Source organism: Mus musculus, chromosome 12 (assembly GCF_000001635.26).
Source record: "Mus musculus strain C57BL/6J chromosome 12, GRCm38.p6 C57BL/6J".
In the NCBI taxonomy this organism is placed as follows: Eukaryota; Metazoa; Chordata; class Mammalia; order Rodentia; family Muridae; genus Mus; species Mus musculus.
The window spans coordinates 59,489,659-59,513,181 of NC_000078.6; the positions used below are offsets into that span (position 1 = coordinate 59,489,659).

Consider the following 23,523-nt stretch of genomic DNA (forward strand, 5'->3'; position numbering starts at 1 on the left):
AGTGTTCTCTTCAAGGCCTGACAGAGTCCTCTCATGTTGTCATCATTTGTGTGCCAACTCTACGTTGACGCATGTGGCTCTGCACTCATAGAGGATTGCTTCTCGGACGTTTATTTAACGTGATAACGGTCTTTGCTCCGTGCCTTCTGGCTGGCTGCACTGTCATTTAGGCCGGCGGTGGGGAAGTGATTTCGGTGGTGAGCCAATCGCTCCCCAGCCTCAATCTGTAAAGTACTATATTTGGGAAGTACATGGTGTGTTTTTGATGAGTTCCTTTTTAAATTTAACAGTGATTTTTTTTTCCCTGTAAATATATTGATACACACTTAGAGCGCAGACTGTGGTGGTCTGGCAAGATCTGCGAATGTGTGTAAGGCTCATGAAGCGCTTTGTTTTGTATGGACAAAGCTTTCAGGAAATTAAATTACAGTAAAAGAGCAGTGAGCTTTCTCACGCCAATATAACGCACAGGAACGCAAAGTTGTGGCAAATGATCAGTAGGGAAGGGAAAGGTTGAAGAAACAAAGGAACATTTTAGTTTAGAGGTGGTGAGAGGTTTGCGTCTTTGTTTGTCCTTCCCGATGGCCAGGGATAACAGAATGAAGCCTCTCAGTGTCGCTCTTTCAGGTTCTTTGGGGTCCTGTTTCTCTTCTGTCTCCCCCTCTTTCCATTTACAAACAAAAGTCCTGGTCATTGACGGCTCTCTAGCACCATGACCCCAACACTCAGAGGCGGAACAGGTAATGATCCAGTGACATTGATAAATGCACTGAGTTCTCCAGGGCCTTTCTCTCAGCCTTTACAAACCTAACCCAATCTGGCCCCTGTAACTACTGATTCCATCTCTTAACATTCTCTTCTTCACTCACCCTACTCAGTGTCACTGGCCTCTTTGGAGTTCCTTAAATATGCCAGGCCCAGGCCTACGCCAGGATCTTTGTAATTCCTGCTTCCTCTGCCTTGGGTACTCTTTCTGCGGGTGAACTCTTCTTTTCAAAGAAGTTTTCAGGTGCATATGCAGACATGGTTTTGTATGTGCGTGTGTGTGTGTGTGTGTGTGTGTGTGTGTGTGTGTGTGTGTGCGTGTGCGTGAGAGAGAGAGAGAGAGGTTGAGAATGTGTCGGTCTGTGCAGTGTGTATGGAGGTCAGACGATAACTATATTAGTTACTTTTCTGCTGATGTGATAAAACCCATGACCGTGGCGACTTATAGAAAGAAGAATTGGTGTATGGCTTCAGAGGGAGAGTCTATAATGGTGCGTGGCAGGGAAGCAGGCATGTTGGCAGGATCTTTTACCATAAATACCAAGAAAGAAGGAATTGCAAGCTGGTAGAGGCTATGAGATCTCAAGCATTTCCTTCAGCAAGGCCACACCCCCCTCCCCCCAAGCCACTCACTAAAACCACCATCTACTAGAGGATAAGTATCCAAATATACAAGTTGGTGGAGACATTCTCATTTAAACCACTACAGTAACTCTCAGGAGTTGGTCTGGGCTCGGCACTGCAGTAATCAGGCTTGTTACAGTAAAGACCACTGCTTTCAGAGACATCTTGTCACCCACATGGCTGCTTTCCTAGCCTCCTGCCCTTTCTTCTTCTTTTTCTTCTTCTTCTTCTTCTTCTTCTTCTTCTTCTTCTTCTTCTTCTTCTTCTTCTTCTTCTTCTTCTTCTTCTTCTTCTTCTTCTTCTTCTTCTTCTTTTTATTTTATTTTTTTCAAGATAGGGTTTCTCTGTAGCCCTGGCTGTCCTGGAACTCACTTTGTAGACCAGGCTGGCCTCAAACTCAGAGATCTGCCTGCCTCTGCCTCCCAAGTGCTGGGATTAAAGGTATGTGCCACCACACCCAGACCACACCGGGCTCTGCCCTTTCTTCTTAAGGAAGTCTTTTATTGCCTGCCTCTAATATCCAGTTCATGGTTGCATGACAGGCAAGCCTTTTTATTATTATTATTATTGCTATTGTTATTATTATTATTATTAGGTTTTTTCTTCATTTACATTTCCAATGCTATCCCCAAAGTCCCCCATACCCTCCCCTGTACTGAGGCATATAAAGTTTGCAAGACCAAGGGGCCTCTCTTTCCACCGATGGCCGACTAGGCCATCTTCTGATACATATGCACAGATGGCCGACTAGGGGGTTGGGGGATACTGGTTTAAACACCAATGATTGGCTGTTTTTTTTTTTTACTTTTTTTTTTTTTTTTGCAGGTTAAGTGGCTGCTTCTTTCTCAACCGGTGATGAGGACTTTTCGCTGGGATCTCTGCTGGGGTATCTTAGCTCTCCACATGCTCTCTCATCTCTACATGGCCTCTCTACATGGTGGTTCACCCTGTAGGCTTTACTCTACCTGGTCCTCTCTGCAGTAGAACAGCTAAGCTTCCCTCGCATCACAGGTAAGAGTGTTTGAAGGAGACGGTTCCCGGGCTCGGGAACCCTTGGTTTGCTCATATTGCTAATCTCATTAGGCAGTCCGTGTCCAGGATCAGCGTCAATGTGGGAAGAAAGCATATCTACACTTACAGGTTAATTGAAGGCCACTAACATAATAGTTTCCTCAGAGTGCCCTCTGGCCCAAGTGATTCACACAGCTTTTGCCTGCTTAGAGGAGCATGAACGAAAGGCCTGCATCGCTGCTGAAAACTCTCACCACAGCAAAGGGTGACTGTATTATAGGAGCTCCCTGCACGGCTGCTTTCTGCTGTTCTTGCATGGGGGTTTATCCCTTAAATGGCTCCTCACACCTAATCTGAACACACAGCGATGATGTATATTTATAGGTTTTGCTATACGTGAGCACCTTTGTTCTGTTTGTATCTTTGGGAGTTGTCTCTAGTATGTATGGATTTCTCACCCAGTCTGAGTCTCTCACGCAGGACGACAATGAATGGAGAATTTGGTGTCAACTTGTTTGGTCAGTTCATTGGCACACAGTTTATTCTTCTATCTGTACACATTCATGGATACAAAGGCATCTATTTCCTTAGAGTCGGTACACATTATATTCTCTTCTAAGTCTTATAAAAATGCATGCATAAATGTATACTTAATACATGGAGAGAAAAGTGGGAGGAAAAGATAAAATATATTAGAATTCACTGCCTATTGAAGCACAAATATAACTTATACTTTTGGGTTTTGAAGAAAGACCTCTAGTAATGTTCATCAATGAAACACATTAAATTGTAGGGTATTAGAAATTAATGGCTGGTGTACATTTTAAGCCATTTTATCGATCTGTTTTCCTTTTTTCTCTCTGTTCCGATGTAATATTTTTTTCTTTTATTTTTTTCCAATTCTTTCCTCTAAGTTACAAAAACGTCTTCCTGGAAACACATATCATTTTTTAAAGCCTCTAAGCCTCAGCTCTCCAGTGACAGTGATTGGAGGGTGCGTGATTATTTTTTATCCTGATTTTATTTGGCCTAAAGCTTCCCAATAAAACTCTTCACAGGAGGGAATCGCTTGTTGTCTTTATACGGTATTGTTAGAGGTGGAATTAGCCACCCAACACACTCATATTATAAAGTCATGATTCCAGAAGCCATGCATGCAATTCAGCTAAAATTTTCAGGAGCCACGCCTCCTGCGATAGATGAAAGGCATCACCACAATGCATAAAAATCATCACTAGATGGTCTCCTCTAATATCTGTAGTAAAACTGCAAACGGAGCCACTGAATGCTGCATGATTAGCTGTGTGGAATGGAAATAGCTATTATTTGCTTTTATGGCTTCTGTCTAAGCAACAAAATACCACAGCCATGGGATAATTGCTGGCAGAATTCTCTGAGTGAACTTTAAATAAATAGAAAGAAGGAGGAAGGTTTAATTTTAAAGAGAGATATTTAAATAGTACATTCAAAGCACATGCTGAGAAGTGTCCCAAAACATATCATGAGACCTTTATGAATTATTAAAAACCAGACCACAATGTTATTCCTTTCTGTTAAGTATAACAATGATATAAATTGAGAGTATCTAGAAAGTTCCGTGGAATGCTGGGGAGAGAATATGATCATGAAGTTGGTTGCTTTTCTAAGATAAAATTGGTGAATAGAATAAATAGTAACATTTAATAGCACTGTTTTTCTTTGCTAAACATATTAATATTACTGACATTTTTTCCTGAAAAGATAATTGAAACCTTATTCAAAATTTCAAACAAGAGGAACTATATCCATTTTATCTTTGCCTCATTTAAGGAAGCTGAATGTTTGATTAGAGGTTTTTTTGTTTGTTTGTTTTGAATTCTACTCTTAAAGGTTTTTTGTTGTTGTTGTTTTTGTTTTGTTGTTGTTATTCTTGAAAACTAACATCCCAATGAAGAGGTTGGTCAAACTGGGAATTATAAAAACAATAGGGCATTTAATTCATCTTGTCTAAAAGGTCATGCTTATATTTCTTTAAGTCTCTTCTGCTCTGTGGACTGCTTGATTCTATCTCAGTTTTCATTGGAAATGCTCTCCCCTTCCTCCCTAGAAGAACCTCATGACTGACGACAAAAGTTTGCTAATCATTGAGACTCAGATATGTGTTCTCTTGTGTCATAGTTATAATTTGAATATTTTTTGGCTGTGAAAAAAAAGTGATCCAAATTTTCAGAAAATGAAGGAAAAAGAATATTATTCTAGGAGTATATGCTGAGTGTAAATGGTCTTTCTAGGCATGGCAATTCAGGGAACAAATAGAGTTGTTAATATTCAGTCATCAAACATTTGTTATCTATGAAACAATTGAAAAAAATCTTAATATTCATATTGAAGCACAAATCATTCTGGATAATCTAAAATCTTGGAGAATAAAAACAGGGCTGGAGGTATCATTCTTTTGTTTTACTCTTTCAAATCCCCTCTACCCTTTTTGGGGTTGTAATTTGATATAATATCTCTCCCTTCCCTTTTTTCTCTTCAAGCTCTTCCATATACCCCCTCCTCAGTCTTCTTCAGATTCATGGCCTCAGTTTTCACCAAATGTTATTGTATATATACATTCATATTTCTCCTACTCTCAGAATCCATTAGTTGCCATTAGTTCCTGTGTAGCCTTTAGGCACATGGTGAAACCCAGAGTTCTCTTCAAGTCAAATGCCCTGTGTGTTTTCATCTTTTCTCTAAATCCAACCCTTCCTTCCATCTCTGCCTTCACTTCTTTCTGGGATTACTTTACTCCTAATAAGTTAAAACCTTTGCCAAGCTTGGAAAAAATATTTTTTCTTTTAATTTTTTTTATATAGCCTGAAAGCTAGAGCATCTATTCTAAGCTTGCATTGTGACATTCTTTTTTCCCTTTTTATTATCCTTTTATTATTTAAAAATTAGACATACACATATTCACATATTTTGATCATAGTCTTCAATTCCCAAGTCCTTCCAGATTTTCTCCCCCTCCCCCTCCCTCCCTACTAAACCTTGAGTTCCTTCTAAAAAAGAAAAAAAAAAACCAAACAGCTTCAAAACCAAGACATTATAAAACCACATGCAAACCAAACCAAACCAAACCAAACCAAACACGAAACTAACCAAATAAAAGCACATGTACACAAAGGTAGAGTTCAGATATGTTTCTCAACTACTCGTGAACCTGAAGTCTGTCCTGGAGTGGTTGATATATCCAGTGTCACTATACTAGAGAAAATTGATTTTTCCTCTCCCAGCAGGTATAAGTGACACTTCCACAAGAATTCTATCAAGATGGTTTACTAAGAATTCTCCTTCTTTGATAACTAACCAATTTCATCACGTTTCTTTTCCATCCACACACTCTTTTATTGCACATTGGCTTACATCTGCAGCAGCTGTGGCCCTCTTAAGGATTCAGTGCCATTGATGTCCTCTACTGAAGAAGTCTTGAATGAAGCCACTTTGCTTGTTGGACTTACTTATGTAGCATTCATTTGAAATTGGCTAATGGTCATCTAAGGACCTGTGCACTTCCTGTCCATATAGCCTGGCTTTCCTGTAGTATAGGGTTCTCAAGGATAGCAGCGCTTCAGCCACAAGACTTCTTGTGATCTAATATCACAGGCTTCCTTCCCTTTGTGTTCCACTGACCAAGAATGAAGAGGTATTAAATTCTACTACTAAATAGGAGAAGATGTTTGTGATACCTCTTACCTACCAAAGGCTGAAAGTAATGTGAAAACGTATCAGCATGTGGCTTAGTGTCAAAGAGTACTTCTTGTACTGCAGGTCTAAATGCTCGAAGGCAGAACTAGTCCAATTTAATGAAGACCAATCTATCTTTTCACCCTGCCATCTTCTTTTGCTGACTCTTGTGATGGCATCATAGTCCTCTGCAATTTTATGAAGAGAAGGCCATCTAGAGAGTTCTCTGAGCTCGGAGGGGGAGGGATTTGATGGACAAATCCCAAGTAATTCCAAGGTCTCTCATTCTTTGAGTAATGTCTAGCTTTGGATCTCTATATTTGCTCCCATTTGTCATAGAAGGAAGCATCTTTAGTGATGACTAAACAAGGTATACTTTACTTTGTTATATTTAAAAAAATGAAAGAATAAAGGAATGAAAGGATGCATGAAAACTTAGCCACTAAAGCATGGTGACATTCTTTAAATTTACTTGCACTCCCCCCCTCCCCCCATCTAAGCTTTCCCAGATGTCCTCTAGCCAGAAGTGATGTCATTCGCTATTTTCTTACTGTGCTTGTGAATATGTTGGAATGCTTTGCACTGGGGACAACAGTCATGTCACTGAACAAAGGAGATAAATACATTAGAACAACTTTAAGATTCCATCTTACACTCAATGGATTCCAAGCGCTACCAGAGATGCCTACATGCAGGAGTTCTAGTCTGTTCTTTTCACAATAGCAAGGAAATGTAATCAGCCTAGATGCCCATCAACTGATGAATGGATAATAAAAAAAAATGTGACACATATACAATGGAATTTTATCCATCCATAAAGACAAGTAAAGTCATTGAATTTGCTGGTGAATTGATGGAACTGGAAAGGATTAAGAGATATAGCCTAGTCTCTGACAAGTACTATATATTCCCTCTTCTCTGTGGATCTTGTTGGTAATCGCATTGAATCTGTAGTGTTTGAGTAAATATCCTGAGTCTTGGTTAGGTTCACACAGAAAACTGCCACATTGGGCTGTGTCCTATCCTTCTTTTCTATTAATATTCTTTGTCCTTGAGTGTCTTTAAGAATTTCCCCATTTGTTAAAGTGTACCAAGCTTTTCTACCTATATAAAACACTATAAATAAACCCCAAACCCTTTGTTTCAAACCTGTTTTATATGTCAGTGGCCACCGTACAGTAATTCTTTAAAGATTAGTTATAAATGTAGTTTCTAGTTTTTTTTCTCCATTCTTTATTACTGAATCCACAATAAAACTCTAGTCCTTGGGTCTCTCACTACACCCAGACTAGATTTAACAAGCATTTGTTTTATTAAGTGTAGTGAAAAAAATAACCAGTCAAAAGGTTGTTAATTTTTCTGAAACACTGTGTTCCTTTGGCTTCTGGTACAATAATTACTGAATTTCCTTTTCCCATACAACTTTTTTTTTTTAATCTTTCTCCTGTTTGTGACACTTAAGCTTCACTGCTCTTTTGGGCTGTCTCCTAGGTGCTCAGATGTTCTTAAACTAAGCAGGATGTCAGGCGTTCTCATTTATTTTCACTGCCTCAATAACCATTTATATGCTGATTTACTCTCCAGTGTGCATCTCGTCTGATCTTCATACCAATATATTCAAATCTCTCGATATCTCCTCTTGGATGCATCTTGTTAGGCACCTCAACATCAGCATCTCTATAGCTGAACTCATCATTTTTCCCCATTGACCTTCTCATCCTCTGTATGTTCCCCCATCACACTCTTCCGAATCATTAAGAATGTCTTGCTTCATGAGCTGAGGCAGTAGGAGTTACCCATCAAACTTCTTCCTTCCTAGTGTTTTATATCCAATCCTAAACAAAAACTTCATGCATGATAACTTTTAATTACCTCTTAAATGCCCCAATTTCTCCTTATTGCCACTTCTGCCATCTTGATTTAGGCCACCCTTATCTTTTCACCAGCTTACAGTTCTTTAAATAATTTCTCACTGTCATTATTTCTTACTGTTCTCCAGTTCCTTTGGTGTCCAGAGCCAGAACCACTGATTAGACATCACATTTGGTCATCTTTCTCTCATAGCTAAACTTCCTCAGTGGCTTTCATTTGATTCTAAACTTAAGCTCTTAAGGTACCCTCACAGCTCTTTAACATCTCCTCAGCTCTGTGGCAAAGAAAGGGGCTCCTTGACTTTTGTTTTATAAACCTTGGGCTTCACTTCATGTCCTGTTCACAACCCCTTCCCACTCTTATTTTTTAAAATAGGTCTCTTTTCCAGCGCTCCCCTAGCTCTTTTGAAATTAGCACTAGAATTTGGGGTAGTTACTGTTTATGAAACTCACCAAACTGAGGTATTTGATGTAGTCCTGAAGAGGGGTTGTATGAACGAAATTTACATGAACGAAAACACATGCAAAATAACTTGTGTAGTTTCTGGAACATAGATTAATCACTAGATAAATATAATCTCTCTTTAGTCATCTATATCACAAAAGGTGTCTCTGTAATCCAGGCTGGCTTCAAACTTGTGATCCTCCTGTCTCAGCTTCCTGAGTTCTGAGATCACAGTCCACCACATTGGTTCTATACCACTTCTTTTGATGACAGCTTATTCTACTATTGGGGAGTCCTGCGATTGCTCTGATTCCCCCATAAGTCTGTTCACTGTGCTTTAAAACATGGTTGTTATAATACTGATTTTCTTAACATTACTGAAATGACCCTGAGAATATTTTAGACTAAGAGTTTCTTGTACGGAAGCACAGAGCCGCTGAGGCAGCAGCCTGGGCGGGCCGCAGATAACCGGCCACCATCCGGACCAGAGGACAGGTGTCCGCCTGGCTTGGGAGGCGACGTCAGCCTCAGCAGCAGCGGTCGCCATCTGGGTTCCGGGACTCCGCGGGACCTAGGAAATTAGTCTGAACAGGTTAGAGGGTGCGCCAGAGAACCGGACAGCTTCTGGGACGGGCAGAAGCACAGAGCCGCTGAGGCAGCAGCCTGGGCGGGCCGCAGATAACCGGCCACCATCCGGACCAGAGGACAGGTGTCCGCCTGGCTCGGGAGACGGCCTTGGCCTCAGGAGCAGCGGTCACCATCTTGGTTCCAGGACTCCCTGGAACTTAGGATTTTAGTCTGCACAGGTGAGAGTCTGCACCACAGAAGCTGACAGCTTCTGGGAACTGCCAAAGCAACACAGCTTCTGAGAGAGGCCCTGTTTTGGGCCTTCTTCTTCGACCAGGAGGAGGTCCAAAAACAAGATATCTGCGCACCTTCCCTGTAAGAGAGCTTGCCAGCAGAGAGTGCTCTGAGCACTGAAACTCAGAGGAGAGAATCTGTCTCCCAGGTCTGCTGAGAGAAGGTAACAGAATCACCAGAAGAACAATCTCTAAACAGAGTCAACTATAACTACTAACTCCAGAGATTACCAGATGGCGAAAGGTAAACGTAGGAATCCTACTAACAGGAACCAAGACCACTCACCATCATCAGAACCCAGTACTCCCACTTCGCCCAGTCCAGGGCACCCCAACACACCCGAAAACCTAGACCTAGATTTAAAAGCATATCTCATGATGATGGTAGAGGACATCAAGAAGGACTTTAATAAATCACTTAAAGAAATACAGGAGAACACTGCCAAAGAGTTACAAGTCCTTAAAGAAAAACAGGAAAACACAATCAAACAGGTAGAAGTCCTTACAGAAAAAGAGGAAAAAACATACAAACAGGTGATGGAAATGAACAAAACCATACTAGACCTAAAAAGGGAAGTAGAAACAATAAAGAAAACTCAAAGTGAGGCAACACTGGAGATAGAAACCCTAGGAAAGAAATCTGGAACCATAGATTTGAGCATCAGCAACAGAATACAAGAGATGGAAGAGAGAATCTCAGGTGCAGAAGATTCCATAGAGAACATCGGCACAACAATCAAAGAAAATGGAAAATGCAAAAAGATCCTAACTCAAAATATCCAGGAAATCCAGGACACAATGAGAAGACCAAACCTACGGATAATAGGAGTGGATGAGAATGAAGATTTTCAACTCAAAGGACCAGCAAACATCTTCAACAAAATTATTGAAGAAAACTTCCCAAATATAAAGAAAGAGATACCTATGAACATACAAGAAGCCTACAGAACTCCAAATAGACTGGACCAGAAAAGAAATTCCTCCCGACACATAATAATCAGAACAACAAATGCACTAAATAAAGATAGAATACTAAAAGCGGTAAGGGAAAAAGGTCAAGTAACATACAAAGGCAAGCCTATCAGAATTACACCAGATTTTTCACCAGAGACTATGAAAGCCAGAAGAGCCTGGACAGATGTTATACAGACACTAAAAGAACACAAATTCCAGCCCAGGCTACTATACCCAGCCAAACTCTCAATTACCATAGATGGAGAAACCAAAGTATTCCACGACAAAACCAAATTCTCACATTATCTCTCCACGAATCCAGCCCTTCAAAGGGTAATAACAGAAAAAAACCAATACAAGAACGGGAACAATGCCCTAGAAAAAACAAGAAGGTAAAACCTCAACAAACCTAAAAGAAGACAGCCACAAGAACAGAATGCCAACTTTAACAACAAAAATAACAGGAAGCAACAATTACTTTTCCTTAATATCTCTTAACATCAATGGTCTCAACTCCCCAATAAAAAGACATAGACTAACAAACTGGCTACACAAACAAGACCCAACATTTTGCTGTTTACAGGAGACACATCTCAGAGAAAAAGATAGACACTACCTCAGAATAAAAGGCTGGAAAACAATTTTCCAAGCAAATGGACTGAAGAAACAAGCTGGAGTAGCCATCCTAATATCTGATAAGATTGACTTCCAACCCAAAGTCATCAAAAAAGACAAGGAGGGGCACTTTGTTCTCATCAAAGGTAAAATCCTCCAAGAGGAACTCTCAATTCTGAATATCTATGCGCCAAATACAAGGGCAGCCACATTCATTAAAGAAACTTTAATAAAGCTCAAAGCACACATTGCACCTCACACAATAATAGTGGGAGACTTCAACACACCACTTTCACCAATGGACAGATCATGGAAACAGAAACTAAACAGGGACACACTGAAACTAACAGAAGTGATGAAACAAATGGATCTGACAGATATCTACAGAACATTTTATCCTAAAACAAAAGGATATACCTTCTTCTCAGCACCTCATGGTACCTTCTCCAAAATTGACCACATAATAGGTCACAAAACAGGCCTCAACAGATTCAAAAATATTGAAATTGTCCCATGTATCCTATCAGATCACCATGCACTAAGGCTGATCTTCAATAACAAAAAAAATAACAGAAAGCCAACACTCACGTGGAAACTGAACAACACTCTTCTCAATGATACCTTGGTCAAGGAAGGAATAAAGAAAGAAATTAAAGACTTTTTAGAGTTTAATGAAAATGAAGCCACAACGTACCCAAACCTTTGGGACACAATGAAAGCATTTCTAAGAGGGAAACTCATAGCTCTGAGTGCCTCCATGAAGAAACGGGAGAGAGCACATACTAGCAGCTTGACAACACATCTAAAAGCTCTAGAAAAAAAGGAAGCAAATTCACCCAAGAGGAGTAGACGGCAGGAAATAATCAAACTCAGGGGTGAAATCAACCAAGTGGAAACAAGAAGAACTATTCAAAGAATTAACCAAACGAGGAGTTGGTTCTTTGAGAAAATCAACAAGATAGATAAACCCTTAGCTAGACTCACTAGAGGGCACAGAGACAAAATCCTAATTAACAAAATCAGAACTGAAAAGGGAGACATAACAACAGATCCTGAAGAAATCCAAAACACCATCAGATCCTTCTACAAAAGGCTATACTCAACAAAACTGGAAAACCTGGACGAAATGGACAAATTTCTGGACAGATACCAGGTACCAAAGTTGAATCAGGATCAAGTTGACCTTCTAAACAGTCCCATATCCCCTAAAGAAATAGAAGCAGTTATAAATAGTCTCCCAGCCAAAAAAAGCCCAGGACCAGACGGGTTTAGTGCAGAGTTCTATCAGACCTTCAAAGAAGATCTAATTCCAGTTCTGCACAAACTTTTTCACAAGATAGAAGTAGAAAGTACTCTACCCAACTCATTTTATGAAGCCACTATTACTCTGATACCTAAACCACAGAAAGATCCAACAAAGATAGAGAACTTCAGACCAATTTCTCTTATGAATATCGATGCAAAAATCCTCAATAAAATTCTCGCTAACCGAATCCAAGAACACATTAAAGCAATCATCCATCCTGACCAAGTAGGTTTTATTCCAGGAATGCAGGGATGGTTTAATATACGAAAATCCATCAATGTAATCCACTATATAAACAAACTCAAAGACAAAAACCACATGATCATCTCGTTGGATGCAGAAAAAGCATTTGACAAGATCCAACACCCATTCATGATAAAAGTTCTGGAAAGATCAGGAATTCAAGGCCCATACCTAAACATGATAAAAGCAATCTACAGCAAACCAGTAGCCAACATCAAAGTAAATGGAGAGAAGCTGGAAGCAATCCCACTAAAATCAGGGACTAGACAAGGCTGCCCACTTTCTCCCTACCTTTTCAACATAGTACTTGAAGTATTAGCCAGAGCAATTCGACAACAAAAGGAGATCAAGGGGATACAAATTGGAAAGGAGGAACTCAAAATATCACTTTTTGCAGATGATATGATAGTATATATAAGTGACCCTAAAAATTCCACCAGAGAACTCCTAAACCTGATAAACAGCTTCGGTGAAGTAGCTGGATATAAAATTAACTCAAACAAGTCAATGGCCTTTCTCTACACAAAGAATAAACAGGCTGAGAAAGAAATTAGGGAAACAACACCCTTCTCAATAGTCACAAATAATATAAAATATCTCGGCGTGACTCTAACTAAGGAAGTGAAAGATCTGTATGATAAAAACTTCAAGTCTCTGAAGAAAGAAATTAAAGAAGATCTCAGAAGATGGAAAGATCTCCCATGCTCATGGATTGGCAGGATCAATATTGTAAAAATGGCTATCTTGCCAAAAGCAATCTACAGATTCAATGCAATCCCCATCAAAATTCCAACTCAATTCTTCAACGAATTAGAAGGAGCAATTTGCAAATTCATCTGGAATAACAAAAAACCTAGGATAGCAAAAACTCTTCTCAAGGATAAAAGAACCTCTGGTGGAATCACCATGCCGGACCTAAAGCTTTACTACAGAGCAATTGTGGTAAAAACTGCATGGTACTGGTATAGAGACAGACAAGTAGACCAATGGAATAGAATTGAAGACCCAGAAATGAACCCACACACCTATGGTCACTTGATCTTCGACAAGGGAGCTAAAACCATCCAGTGGAAGAAAGACAGCATTTTCAACAAATGGTGCTGGCACAACTGGTTGTTATCATGTAGAAGAATGCGAATCGATCCATACTTATCTCCTTGTACTAAGGTCAAATCTAAATGGATCAAAGAACTTCACATAAAACCAGAGACACTGAAACTTATAGAGGAGAAAGTGGGGAAAAGCCTTGAAGATATGGGCACAGGGGAAAAATTCCTGAACAGAACAGCAATGGCTTGTGCTGTAAGATCGAGAATTGACAAATGGGACCTAATGAAACTCCAAAGTTTCTGCAAGGCAAAAGACACCGTCAATAAGACAAAGAGACCACCAACAGATTGGGAAAGGATCTTTACCTATCCTAAATCAGATAGGGGACTAATATCCAACATATATAAAGAACTCAAGAAGGTGGACTTCAGAAAATCAAACAACCCCATTAAAAAATGGGGCTCAGAACTGAACAAAGAATTCTCACCTGAGGAATACCGAATGGCAGAGAAGCACCTGAAAAAATGTTCAACATCCTTAATCATCAGGGAAATGCAAATCAAAACAACCCTAAGATTCCACCTCACACCAGTCAGAATGTCTAAGATCAAAAATTCAGGTGACAGCAGATGCTGGCGAGGATGTGGAGAAAGAGGAACACTCCTCCATTGTTGGTGGGATTGCAGGCTTGTACAACCACTCTGGAAATCCGTCTGGCGGTTCCTCAGAAAATTGGACATAGTACTACCGGAGGATCCAGCAATACCTCTCCTGGGCATATATCCAGAAGATGCCCCAACTGGTAAGAAGGACACATGCTCCACTATGTTCATAGCAGCCTTATTTATAATAGCCAGAAGCTGGAAAGAACCCAGATGCCCCTCAACAGAGGAATGGATACAGAAAATGTGGTACATCTACACAATGGAGTACTACTCAGCTATTAAAAAGAATGAATTTATGAAATTCCTAGCCAAATGGATGGACCTGGAGGGCATCATCCTGAGTGAGGTAACACATTCACAAAGGAACTCACACAATATGTACTCACTGATAAGTGGATATTAGCCCAAAACCTAGGATACCCAAGATATAAGTTACAATTTCCTAAAGACATGAAACTCAAGAAAAATGAAGACTGAAGTGTGGACACTATGCCCCTCCTTAGAAGTGGGAACAAATCACCCTTGGAAGGAGTTACAGAGACAAAGTTTGGAGCTGAGATTAAAGGGTGGACCATGTAGAGACTGCCTTATCCAGGGATCCACCCCATAATCAGCATCCAAACGCTGACACCATTGCATACACTAGCAAGATTTTATCGAAAGGACCCAGATGTAGCTGTCTCTTGTGAGACTATGCCGGGGCCTAGCAAACACAGAAGTGGATGCCCACAGTCAGCTAATGGATGGATCACAGGGCTCCCAATGGAGGAGCTAGAGAAAGTAGCCAAGGAGCTAAAGGGATCTGCAACCCTATAGGTGGATCAACATTATGAACTAACCAGTACCCCGGAGCTCTTGACTCTAGCTGCATATGTATCAAAAGATGGCCTAGTCGGCCATCACTGGAAAGAGAGGCCCATTGGACACACAAACTTTATATGCCCCAGAACAGGGGAACGCCAGGGCCAAAAAGGGGGAGTGGGCAGGTAGGGGAGTGGGGGTGGGTGGGTATGGGGGACTTTTGGTATAGCATTGGAAATGTAAATGAGCTAAATACCTAATAAAAAATGGAAAAAAAAAAAAAAAGAGTTTCTTGTATATTATTGACCTTGACTTCTGAAATACATGGGAAATTTATTCTCCCTGACTAAGGTCTTTTCTCGGGTCTCAAAATGTCATATATTTTTTTACTCAAAATATGTGCTGGAAAAGTTCAACATGTTTACTGTATAAAGAGTGGTTCTGTTTCACATCATCTGGAATTAGGCAAATGCATAGCTCCAAGGCAGAAGATAAAATTTCCTGATATAAATAGCTATCATTTGAGATTTATATGAATGTATAAGCTATCATTAGGAGGCAATGTTTAAAGAGAGACATGTAAAATGATATTAGTTGCACAGCAATGCAGGGGAGACTTTAATCATAAAATTACTGCTTGCGCCCGTGCTCTGGTTTAGGTTAAGAGATATAGGAATGCCATTTATATTTCCATTTCAAATTCTGTAGGTGCTGACACAGAATTCTCAGAACAAAAGAAACCTTGAGCTTCCCTCTAGGCTGAGATAAAACCTTCATAGAGCCTAGTGTTTGCTTTTGTTTGATCTGCAGGTCTTCATCTATCCCTTGTCTCCTCCAAATCTAATCCCCAGACTTATCCCCAGGTTCCTAGCTGTACATCTCCCAGGTTCTGATCTCCCCTTCTCTCTGACCCCCAACTCCAACAGATCACTTAGACCTTCTCCTCCAACCTATCCCCACTCCCATCCCAATATTCCAACCTCCAATATCAGCAGGCCTTTCCTGAGAACATGCCTGCCATGCAGGCCAGGGAAGCAGACAGTCTAACTACAGATCTTCACCCCTCCCTTCTCTCCCCTAAATCCAGTCCTCTAATCTCATCCTCAGCTCTGTAGCAGATCAACTGCTGTGGCCTTCACTCCTTCCCTGCCCCCATCTCTAGTGCATCATACACATCTTCCCCTCTATACTTCCTTTCCCCAACTCCTTGCTTTATCCCAGACCCCAACTTCAGCAGGCACTTCCTGGGAACCTACATCCACATACTTGCAGACACTTAATTTTTGATGAAGAAGCCAGAAACACACACTGGAAAAGGACAATATTTTCTTTTCTTTTTAAAGATTTATTTATTTAATATATATGCGTCCCTGATATGCTAGAAGAGAGCATCAGATCCCATTACAGACGGTTGTGAGCCACCATGTAGTTGCTGGGAATTAAACTAAGGACCTCTGGAAGAGCAGTCTGTGCTTTTATCTGCTGAGCCATCGCTCCAGCACCAATATTGTCAACAAGGGGTAATGGTCAAATTAGATGGTTGCAGGAGAAGAATCTGAATAGAGCCATTCTTATTACCCTGAATAAAACTTAGCTCCAAGTAGACTGAAGACCTCAACATAAAAACAGATACACTGAACCCAATAGAAGTGCAAATGGGAATAGCCTTGAATGCATTGGCACAAGAAAAGGCTCTCTGAGCAGAATACCACTAGCCCATACACTAAGATCAACAATTAATAAATGGGATCTCATGAAACTAAAAACTTTCTGTGTGGCAAAGAACACCATCATTCAGACAAAATGGTAATCTACAGAACGGGAAAAGTTTTTTCCCCATTATACACATCTGATAGAGGGCTAACATCCAAAATATATAAGTAGCATAAAAATCTAGATACCAAGAAGACAACCCAATTAAAAAATTCAGTACAGATTTAAATAGAATTCTCAAGAGAGAAAACTTATGTCTGAGAAATACTTAAATGTTCATCATCCTTCGTTATCAGGAAAATTCAAACCAAACTACTTTGAAAGTTCATCTGACACACATCAGGAAGGCTAAGGTAAACTTCAAAAATGATCCTCATGTTGGTGAGGATGTGGAGTAAGATGAACACTTATTGATTGCTGGTGGGAATGCAAACTTATACAGCCACTGTGAAAAAGAGTGTGGCAGTTACTCTGGAAGATGGAAATCAGTCTCTCTCAAGATCCAGCTATACTTCTTTGGGCAGAAACCCAATAGACACTTCATCCTAACAGAGGCACTTGATCAACCATGAGCCTTACTTCTCTATTCATAATAACCAGAAACTGGAAGCAACCTAAATTATGTCCATCAAAAGAAGAATATATAAAAAGGATATATTTACACATTTGAGTATTACTCAGACTCGCATGATGTTTCGAAATTTATAGGTAAATAGACAGAACAAGAAAAAAATTCACCTTAAGTGGGGTATCCTAGACCCAGAAATATAAATATAGTGTGTATTCATTTTGATGTGGATATTAGCTGCTAAGTCAATGATAACCAAGCTACAATTGATCAAACTACAGGGATTAGGTATAGAATAATGGACTGGGGAGGGGGCACAAGTAGATATTGTAAGAAAAAGAAATAGAAAAATAGTTATGAATGAATAGAGGCCTTGAACAGGAAGGTGAGGGAAGAAGGGATTGAGGAGAGAAGAAAGAGAGGGGTGGGGAGAGAGAGAGAGAGAGAGAGAGAGAGAGAGAGAGAGAGAGAGAGAGAGAGAGAGAGAACTAAAATTAAGGAGCATTTGAGAGACAACATAGAAACCTAATATAGTAGAGGTTTTCTAATATATATATATAAAATCTAAAGGAAATCTCCAAATAATGGGGGAGGCAGAGTTCCAACTGGCTATCTTTTGTCACCAAATGAAGCTTCCAGTACTGGGATTGGGTTTTATCTAATTGAGTTCTTTGCATCCTTTCTCTTTCCAACTTTTAGCTCCACCTTCCCTTCCTTTGTCCAAACACCAGCTCTCGCCTTTATTTTACAAATTAAGGTGGAAAGGTTTACAGGAGTTTACCTGAGTGCTGACTCATTCCTTGTTTGCATCCCCTCACAGAAGAAGGGAATTAGCATCAAATTACAAATAGCCCCAGAGCTATTTGCAACACCATATATCAATAGCTTGCTTAGCTATTACTAGAGAAGCTTCCTTCTTCAACAGATGGGAACAAATACAGAGACCCACAGCTCAACATTATGTAGAGAATAAGAGACCCTAACTCAACCCAACCCTAATTGGGATGTCTCTATCAAATCTCTCCTCTCAGGGCTAAGGAAACCCTGTAGAAGAGGAGGCAGAAAGAATTTAAGAGCCAGAGTGGATGGAAGACACCAAGAAAATGGTCTTCTAAATCAACATGATCAAGGTTCATAGGAACTCACAGAGACAGAGGTAGCATGCACAGGACATACAACAGTGGGATTTTGGAGCTGAAAGGGCAAGAGGACACCCCGACCCCATCCTTAACCCCTAAGCAGTCTTCAATTGATAGCAACTTGCAAAGGAAAATTTAGTTTTCTACAAGGGACTCTTACTGGGGAAACAAACTATCCTAATGCATAGGCTGTATGCCCCGCAGTAGATAGCAAAGAGAAAAACCAACCCAAGGGCATCTCTGGATGTTCTGTACTCGTCAGGCCCTTCTCTGTCCCTATATAGTTTAATCATATTTTACTTACATATTTTTTTCTTCTCTCTTTTTACCCTAAAGGTTCTTTGCATATTTATGGCTTCCAGTTTAGTGTTTTTATGGGATTCCAAAGTGTGTGAATGAGTGTATTTCTGTTTCTTGAGCCTTTTCTTGGGCTCTTTTCCTTTTGTGTGTTTCGTCCTATTCTGATCTGTTAGTTTTTGTTATATCATATCATGTTAATGGTAGAGGATGTGGGGAGGAAATAGGAGGAATGGGGGGGGGTGGGAAAATATAATCAGGATATATTATGTGAGAAAAATATCTATTTTCCAAAAAAGGAAAACAAAGATATGTATGACCTAATTATCATAGAATTTTCATTCTAGATGCCCCTCCACACCAAGGCATTGTTTTATCTTCAAATAATGGTTCTTATAAGAAAGGTACCAGACAATGATGTGTTTCACAGGTGAGGCTTTGAGTAAAGTACATATAATTTCTGGTATTGTTGGAAAGAAATGTGTTATTTTTAGATAAATTTGAATGTAAGAGCAGATGCTTTCTGATGAATTCTGGAAGGCAAACTCTTGACAAAACATTGCAAATTGTTGAAATACGTAATAAAATCAAGAGAAAAAGAGACATGTCATCCCTAAATAATTTGATTTTATTCACTGACTGGTACAGGTGCATGCAAACACTTATCTTTGAAGTGTACCTACCCCACTTAAAAACCCTTTGGATCCAGTGAACCTATCACTGTTTGTGCAAAACTGCCAAAAAGCACTATTAAGAAACAGGCAAAATAAATAAGCAACTCAAAATCTCAAGGTGAAATCTCATGTCTTGTAATTAGGCAGCTGTAGGCTTCATCACGCAGGTCTACTGTTCTGGGACAGTGACATCTGACTCTCCAAGCCACTTTCCTTTTGGGTGGGCATGATACTTTCTGTTCTATGTGGATATTTGAGCAGGCATCCTTCGTTCTCCTAATGAGCACCAGATTCTCCCAGTGTGTAAATTAAGCTCTTTTGGAATCCACTACCAGGCCACAAGGGTGTCATGCAGTGCACTGAAGTAGTAATTTACTAAATGGGACCCTCATGGCCTAAGAGAGGTCATTTAGCTTCCCAAATGCCTACCTTAACCAGGCAATGGTTTATGGTCTGGAGAACCTAATGAGTGTTCAATTATACTATTACATTTAGAAAAGGAGGCTCATATAGCCCCAGGAATTTTGGATGTGCTGCATGCTTTAGCTCAAACTCAAGTTATTTTTAGACTTTTGAGTCGCACCATTTATTCCCACTGGGCTGTATAAGCAACCTTCTCTTCCCCCAACTTAAGGATTCTACTGGGTTTTACCAGCCATAATGTTGTAAACCTGACTTCATTCAAAGGACTGATTGTTATTGGAAAGGTGATAAACACTGAAAAACATCTATCACTTGGTCTCACTCACTCACAGGAACAGATTTTTCTACCTGGAAATGAAAACCTTAACACTGGACCGTGGCTGTTTTGCAGTGGTCACGGTACAGTGTCCTCCGTAGAGATCCTCTGCTTTTGTTCAGCAGTGATAGGAATTGTTTTCAACTTCTAAAAGACTGTGTTAGCCTATTGTATTCAAAAAATTCAAAATCATAGTTAAAACGGATCCATATAGCTTAAGAATATGATGTGTAGATGTTTCACATGGTTTTGGGGCCTTTGAGTTACAAGACAATAGACCAATGTTTTCCTTGCAATACATAGAGATGGCCGGGGTGCCGTCATTTCTATTTTCTCTAGGTGGCAGCTTAGCTCTACCTCAAAACATTGTCCTTTTGGTATTTTTTTCTCACTGACATTTCAGTTTAGAGCTAGTATCGTAATACACAACAACATGTAAAATGGACACAGCCAAACATGAGCTGCCTGCCTTTAATGTCTTGACAAGGTTTTTCATGTAGCCTTGCCAGACTGCTGATTTTAATAGAAGGACTTGGATATAACAGTATTTTCAAAAAGTGCTCTTATTTGCCATTTCCTCACATGAAGGTCAATAGCTCTCTTTATGATCAGGTTTCAGTTACAAGGCAGCAGAACTGTTCTGGGCTTTGGACATTATTTGCATGTATTGGGCCAGTTGTCATGCTATTTAGTTACATCAGAGATGTTTTTACTTCCTCCTCTCTATTAGAATTACTGGAGCAGCTGGTCCGAATGTCACCATACCCTCGTCTGTTCAATGAGAGTCCAAGTGCCTCCTTGAGAACTATGAAAACAGCAGCTGAGAACAAGAAGAAGTAACGGCTCAATGTTTTACATCATTAGCTCAGAGTGCAGCAATTGCAACCCCTTGGGTAAAAACGTCTGAAGACATTTAGAAGAATTTATCATTACAGGTTATTGAAATGTACTCTCTCTGTCTCTATCTCTGTCTCTCACACGAGCTGGCATGCACAGTGTGTGTGTGTGTGTGTGTGTCACAGTGTGGAATGGATGTCAGAGGACAAATGGATGTCAGAGGACAACTGAAGGAACCAACTCACTCCACCCACCATGAGGTCTCAGGGATCGAACTCAGGTTGTCTGGTGTGGTTCCTTTATCCTTAGAGCCACTTCACTGGCCCTGACACTTTTGATTGTTGAAACTGGTGACAGAGAAGCGTTGCTAGCAGCATCTAGAATGTCAGTAGAGCCTAAGGACACTGTTAAGAACCCTCCAGTACAGACGACAGTTTTTCACAACAAATGTGTCCAGCACAAATGAGAGTTAACCTATGGTAAAGGAAAGAGCGGCAGATGACGAGTACGGAGAACAGAACCAAGCTTCTTAATCAACACAAAATGCATATTTAAGTACGTTACTGGAGGTTATAAATATCATCACGCCCTTTCTGAAAATTCCTTCGGAAAACATTTTCTTGTGATTAATTCAGTAACAGATTTCTCATGAAATGATGACTCTTTCACGTTGCTCCACCTGTTTTCACTCACATAAAAAATAAGCTGTGTCCTTGAATTTTATTTTCTTAATTAACAACAATGTTCAAGTCTTATTTTGCATATCTACAAACTCAGGGAACCTCTTTGTGAGAACCAATGTTTACTGAATACACAGAGTTAGTCTGCACAGCTGTCAAGGTCTGTATTCGGGCTTCTTGCCTTACTATTTTGTGAGTCAGTTTTATTAAAACAGGTTTGAGGTGTCTCAAGTTTATCAGTCTTATTGACTATGGAATATATTAATTAAAATTATTGAAAAAAATCAAGGTTTGATCATATTGAAGTTCCTGAAGGATTTAGTAAAAGAAGTGACTTAATTTGTCACTGCCAAGAGCCTGGGAAACAATGACAAACTTGTTTAGCATCCTGAGCCTGTGCAGCTGGCACAATTCATCATCACGTTCTGCCTGAGGAGCCATTGTAGGGCATAATTAAGAGTACTCACTATATATGGCTTCGTCAGGTACTCTGACATTTAATAAGCTGATATGCTAAGATTTCTCCGTTACCTTTTGTTCTTCTTTGATCAATTATCTTTCAAATGACATCTTATTTTAAGCCCTTCTTCATAAAATGGATTAAGTTTGAGTAACTTCTGTGGTAAGGAAGGAACCTGCAGAAGCCCCAGGGCACCATTGCAGGAGCTCAGCCTTCAAATGAAGAGTGTGTCACCTCTGGAGTAGGCTCAACGGGCTTGCTTCAGTCACTGCCTTTTAATTCTTAGATATCCATGTGTTCATCTAGCAGTGGGGGTGGAGGGGTGGGGGAGGGAGGGCAATGATTCTTCTTTGACTTCAAACCCTTTCTAATTAGAATCTGCATTCTTTGCTCCTCCCCTTCTCCAGCAAACTTTTTCTTTTTTCTTTTTAAACAAAATTATTTTATTAGTTTCTATTTATTTATTTATTTTTTAATTGGGTATTTATTTCATTTACATTTCCAATGCTATCCCAAAAGCCCCCCACATGCTCCCCCACCCACTCCTCTATCCACCCACTCCCACTTCTTGGCCCTGGCGTTCCCCTACACTGAGGCATATAAAGTTTGCATGACCAATGGGCCTCTCTTTCCATTGATGACCAACTAGGCCATCTTCTGATTCATATGCAGCTAGAGACACGAGATCGGGGGTGGGGGGTGGGGGTGGGTATTGGTTAGTTCATATTGTTGTTCCACCTATAGGATTGCAGATACCTTCAGCTCCTTGGGTACTTTCTCTAGCTCCTCCCTTGGGGGCCCTGTGATCCATCCAATAGCTGACTGTGAGCATCCACTTCTGTGTTTGCCAGGCCCCGGCATAGTCTCACAAGAGACAGCCATATCTGGGTCCTTTCAGCAAAATCTTGCTAATGTATGCAATGCTGTCAGCGTTTGGAAGCTGATTATGGGATGGATCCCCAGATATGGCAGTCTCTAGATGGTCTATCCTTTCGTCTCAGCTCCAAACTGTGTCTCTGTAACTCCTTCCATGGTTGTTTTGTTCCCAATTCTAAGAAGGGGCAAAGTGTCCACACTTTGGTCTTCGTTCTTCTTGAGTTTCATGTGTTTAGCAAATTGTATCTTATATCTTGGGTATTCTAAATTTCTGGGGTAATATCCACTTATCAGTGAGTACATATTGTGTGAGTTCTTTTGTGATTGTGTTACCTCACTCAGGATGATGCCCTCCAGGTCCATCCATTTGCCTAGGAATTTCATAAATTCATTCTTTTTAATAGCTGAGTAGTACTCCATTGTATAAATGTACCACATTTTCTATATCCATTCCTCTGTTGAGGGCCATCTGGGTTCTTTCATGTATAAGCATTTGCTTGGATGTGTGTCTGCGTACCGTGTACATGCCTGGGGCCCATTGGGCCCAGAACAGTATCAGAAACCTGAAAGAAGGCAGTTGTGAGCTGCCATATGAAGGTTAGGAAATTGAACTCTGGGT

At 40.2% G+C, this 23,523-nt stretch overlaps 1 long non-coding RNA gene across 1 annotated transcript; it reads left to right on the top strand.

Moving 5' to 3' along the window:
• The first annotated feature begins 14 nt into the window (after positions 1-14).
• Positions 15-20,931, top strand: Gm51997. The gene is made up of 3 exons (XR_003950242.1): positions 15-197; positions 2,215-2,400; positions 20,782-20,931. It is a non-coding gene; the product is annotated as a predicted gene, 51997 (long non-coding RNA).
• The last annotated feature ends 2,592 nt before the right edge of the window (positions 20,932-23,523 follow it).